Source organism: Ictalurus furcatus, chromosome 5, assembly GCF_023375685.1.
Source record: "Ictalurus furcatus strain D&B chromosome 5, Billie_1.0, whole genome shotgun sequence".
NCBI lineage: Eukaryota > Metazoa > Chordata > Actinopteri > Siluriformes > Ictaluridae > Ictalurus > Ictalurus furcatus.
In genome coordinates this window covers 11,043,906-11,049,468 of record NC_071259.1, presented here as the reverse complement: position 1 = coordinate 11,049,468, position 5,563 = coordinate 11,043,906, and the positions used below count along the sequence as shown (strand labels likewise).

The following is a 5,563-nucleotide window of genomic DNA, read 5'->3' as shown; positions in this document are numbered from 1 at the left end:
TTTAAGAGTGGGGACAGAATCAGGTTTAAAGTGTCAAGGTACAAGTTTAGAAATGCGGTGAGAGAAGCTAAACAGCTATACTTTGAGAAACTACAACAGCAGTTCTCAGCCAATGACTCTGCTTCTGTCTGGAAAGAAGAACTGCAAAGCTAAAGCCCCCCACTCTGCTAACGACTTGCATCTGGCCAACAGCCTGAACGATTATTACTGTCACTTTGAAAGATATTGAGATAGTCCTGACACCATCCCCTGTGACACCAGCCATCAACTTCAACTCCAGCCTACCAGCTTCTCCACAGCTGCACACCTCAACAGCTCCCTCCCCCTCCTCCTGCACCATAAGTACAACTCTCTCCATCCTGGAGAGAGGTGTTAACAGAGTCTTCATGAGACAGGACCCCCGCAAAACAGCTAGACCAGACTCTGTCTCTCCATCCATCCAGAAGTACTGTGCTGATCAGCTGTCTCCAGTGTTTACAGACATCTTTAACACCTAACTGGACATATGCCATGTGCCAGCCTGCTGCAAGACCTCCACTATCATCCCCGTCCCCAAAAAAAACAGGATCACAGGACTTAATGACTACAAACCTGTCACTCTGACATCTTTGGTAATGAAGTCCTTTGAGCACCTCATGCTGTCCCACCTCAAATCCATAAAGTCTGCCTACAGGTGGGAGATTGACCATCTGGTGACCTGGTGCAGTCAGAACAACCTGGAGCTCAACGCTGTGAAAACAGGGTAGATAGTAGTAGACTTCAGGAATTTAGGAATTTGCTCTGCTGAGAAGGTAATTGGCTGTAATCTGCCACCCCTTCATGACCTGTACACTTCCAGGACCCTGAAGTGGGCAGTTAAGATTGTGGCTGACCCTACTCATCCTGGACACAAACTTTTCAAGGCACTCCCCTCCGGCAAGAGGCTGTGGTCCATCAAGACCAAAACCTCACACCACAAAAACAGTTTCTTTCCATCTGCAACTGGCAGCATTAACAATTAACAATACTCAGGGCCCACCATGGTCTCTTTTCCACCTCCATGGACATTACACATTACATTAACGAACAACCCCACATTGTTGCTTCATATGCATTATATTAATGCACACAACTCAGACTGTTATACTGCACCTTTTTACTTCAACTGTGAGCATTTGCACTGGCCCACTTTTAGTAGTGAGTTAAAGGGTAACTGGTCAGTTACTAAAATAATATTTTATTTCATTACTGATTATTTTAGACAGCGATGGTTATTTCTGATGACAAGTTTCCTGAAACATCCACACAAGGCCATTTGAATCCATGACCATCAGAACATAACCAATCTATGCAAAGACGCCAGTGAGGCGCCCCGAAGTGATCTAAAAAAAACCCAGTTACAGGGCTCCCTTTTATACAGTGGAAACACCACTGTTCCCCTAAATACCAATACACTTGATTTCTGAGTGATTTCCACAACCATTATGTCTGAATTTTAGCTTTCCCCCCCCCCCCCCCAAAAACTATTATGTTTGATTTTCTGATACTTCTGAAAACCATTATTTTTGATTTTCTGAAACTTTCGAAAACCATTGTGTTCAAGTTTTAAGGTATTTTTTCCCCTGCTTTTCTAGTTCCTCTTTTATTTTTATTTATTTATTTATTTATTTTAAAAAGACCTACTTCTGCTTATTATTGCATTTTGATCTGACCATTATTGAGCGAGCAAGGACCTTAGCTGTCTCTGTACTTTTCTTCTTTATCATGGGTAAGTATATGTATTTCTTTATTTGTCAATAGTATATGTTTAGTATGATTCTTAAACTGTAAATTAATGTTAGCCATTTGTTTCGTTATTCACTGTAGTTTATTCTATGTGTTCCATGTCTGAGTGTGTGTGTTGTTATAGGAGATTTAGATCTCAGATATATGTAGCCTCAGTCCTACCGTTATTTCCAGCTTATTGTAAAATACAAGCTGATGTATTATGTAATGTGATGTTATGTGAAAACGATTAAAACTGTATTATAATTAAACTGGGGAACCTTGACAGTCTGGGGAAACAGAACCACGTGAGGAGAAGAAGAAGAAGGAGAAGGAGGGGGGAAAGACAGCAACATGGAGAAAGACGGACTGGAAAGTCTTCTGGTTCAGGGGCCACTGAGAAAGCTGTTCTGGACATTAGACCCATCCAACAAGACCTGAGAGATCTACAGCTCAACATGCTGGATATAAAAAGAACTGAAAAGCTGATATGGAAAAATGATTGTGTAGTAAAAGAGTGTGACAGAATACTGAGTACCTTAAATCAAATGACAGCTGAAGCTGAAATGTTAAAAGAACGTGCTAAATACAGGAGGACTGAATACATTAGGAAATTAAATCAGAGACATGGGAGAATAGTGAGACTCTCTAATCTTGCTAGACAAATAGATGAAATGGAAAGACTGATAGAACGCTTAAATCTGAAGAAAGCCCAGTAAAAAAACAGACATCCTGTTTCTAGTTCCTGTTTTTTACAGCCAGCGCTAAAAACACACACAGCTTTAAGAGTACTCAAAAACCACAATCCCCCAACCTCTGTTTATCTGTTTCTTGTGAAGGAAGAAAAACTATCGGATCCTGCGCGATCAAAAAAGGGGATATTTTTATGTCTCTTCTTAAAAGAAAACTATTTTCAGACTCTGAATAGTCGCTGGTTTTTCTTTATTTTATTTTCTTTATATTCTGAGTTAAGATAATTGGAATCCTTATTGTTCTTTAATAAACCGAAGTCCATTCAAAGGGACGATTCGTATATCTTACTCCCGTGAGTAAAATTCCTTTTCTACACACACCTTCAGCGAAAGGGAAAGGATTTCATTTGTTCTCTCGCCCAGCAGCACAAGACTCCGCCTCTGAGAAGGTAAGAGGAAGTGTTTTACATGCTCTATCAGTCTATCAGTATGACAGAGTAGTGAGTAGAGGATTAATATTTGGGATATTAATTCTGATGAAATTCAACAGTGTGTGCTTCCCTTTTCTGTCGAGGCTATGTGATGTCTGACTTAGAGGGGCCTTCTTTTCATGAGGACGAGTTTTATATATATATATATATATATATATATATATATATATATATATATATATATATATATATATTGTTCTTTTTTGTGGGTTATCCTTACAGCTGATCTTTCCACCATCCCCCCATGACTCAAGCCTGGACCCGAACACTCACCATCAACCAGCACATCCCACTGCTGATCCATCTCTCCTGAATGACATCCCACAAGCTGAGTCCGGTGTTCCTGGTCTCCCTCATTCACAATAAATTCTCATTCTCCACATTTGGTGCCCTTGTGTTTTATTTCTATCATAAATTTTATCCAACATTAGCTCCTCTGAGGCTTTCAAAGTCTCACATCACTAATTTAGTGGGTATCTGTGAATAAACTGATTCTGGCGCACCCACTGGCCATCTGCGGTTAATTGCCTAATAGTAACTTTTACATACACATAGTGTCGGTGGTCGTACTTGCCCATTGTCGGGCCGTTAGTCGCGACTACTTCTATTATGCTAATGTTGGAGTGAACCTTAAGGAGTGTTCAGAGGGCCGGTGAGAGGGACTCCGCCATCCTTCTAAGCGCCTCAAAGTAAATGGGCAACTGAAGTATGGGTCATAAGGCTCCGTTTTTCTGGGCTGGAGCTACATAGCAATACCTGCTCATATGGTTATGTGGGTTAATATGGCTATTCTTATAGTGGTGTTAGCTGCTGGTTTTGATTACACTGATTAAATGCTGATTGCGTATATTTGACCTACTACCTGTTAACTATGTATACTTAAAATTTTTCCTATTTTGCCCCTATTTTTCTCGACTGGGCCTACTACCATTGTCTTGTATTAATCAGGACTTCAAGGTTTTCTGATTACCACTTCTCCTTTCTTTTCACAACTTGCACCCTACGCACCCAGGGGTGGGCAAAAAAACCTCTTTGAGGAAAAATTCCCACCCTGCCAGCACCCTTGTGCTCGATAGCACCCCTTTTTCTTTTCCTTGCCTGGTTGCCTCTACAGTTCTTTACACATTACATGTACCATCATAAACAGTTCAAAACAAGTTAATGTTCATTTTTCTCTGTTTGGCAGTGTCTTTCCATACGCTGGTAATCTTCGGCCCAGGCATTTTACGTACCGTAAAGGGCCGCCCTTGGGGAGAGGTTAGGCCAGCACTTACACCCAGGGCATGGCTCATCACTTCTTCTTCACTTCCTTGAACACATATGTAGATTCAATCAAAAACACTGACTATAACCCACAGAACATGACAATCACACCTGAATTAACAATTCATTCTTTTACACTCATATCTAGTATAGTTATCATTACTTCATGATTAACTGGTAGTGTTAACCCTTATGGTGAAACCAAGCTCATTTCTGATCCTGAACCCCTTACCCTTATTTACATTTGTACATATTAATTATATTACTTGACTCTCCTTTAATTTAAGGGATACTTGTGTAGAAACACTGCCTTTCTTACCCTTTTCTGACCATCTTTTACCTGTCTGATCATTACTTTCAGGTACCCTATGTGTTGTCTGTCCAGTTCTTCTAGCCCTGTGTCCTCTGCTTCGGATCTAACTTCCACAATTGCCTGTCCTGGGTGACTTTTAAGCAATTCACTGGCTATCAGGGGCAAACAGTCCACTCTTAGACTGCTGCTGTTCCAGCTAAAATAACACAGCAGCTGTAGAACTGGACATAAAGATCAGTTATCTAGCTGTGCTTGACTCACATACCAGTATACTGCCATGTTTAAAACTGATATCCCTTTGTCGGCCCTGTCTTATTCTTGGATAGGTCGTACAGACCACTACCTTCTCAGGGCCTAAGGATGACAAATCAAAAACAATAACACACTTCAAATAAATCCAAAACAATAAAATAATCAAACCAATAAAACGATTCAAATGATTCAAAACACAGCCAATCCATTTATATAAGTTCTTCAGGTATGCTGTGCATCAGTTCCTCATATCCCAGGGGTGGCTCTACAGGTTGTGGTTGAGTGGTGATGACCCGCTGAGCTATTGCTTCATACACAAGATCACTGGCATCCTCTTCCCCTCTCTGAGGCGGTGACGCCTCACCCCCTCTGAGGACATATTGACCCGAAATGTTGGATACGTTTGTTAAAGCGGACACTGCGAAGTGTCTTCCTAAAGGGTTAACACAACATACAATAAGGGCCAGGATAAGAATGAGACCAATGAGAGCCACCCCAAGGCGTGTTAAAGTTGCTGTCCACTCTCCAGAGGGCATCCAAGAGAGCCAGGAAGGAAGGCGAGTCTGAGCAGCAAACCCAGTATTGTGCACATGTTCCTCTTGCAGAGCTTTCAAACAATCCAGAACATGTGTGAGAGCACCCTGAGCCCCCGTGTGTAGAGGGATTGATGCACAGCATTCTGGGCCAATCATGGTGCATACTCCCTCCTCCAGGGCGCACATTTGATCAAGCACAAACCGATTCTGTGCGGCCATGAGAGATACTGAGTGCAGCTGGTCATGGATCAGGCATAGCGTTCCAATGGAGTA

The 5,563-nt window shown here is 41.6% G+C and overlaps 1 long non-coding RNA gene across 1 annotated transcript; it reads left to right on the top strand.

Moving 5' to 3' along the window:
• The first annotated feature begins 1,661 nt into the window (after positions 1–1,661).
• On the top strand, positions 1,662–3,308 carry LOC128607240 (uncharacterized). Its single transcript, XR_008385838.1, has 3 exons — positions 1,662–1,747; positions 2,033–2,884; positions 3,149–3,308. It is a non-coding gene; the product is annotated as an uncharacterized LOC128607240 (long non-coding RNA).
• The last annotated feature ends 2,255 nt before the right edge of the window (positions 3,309–5,563 follow it).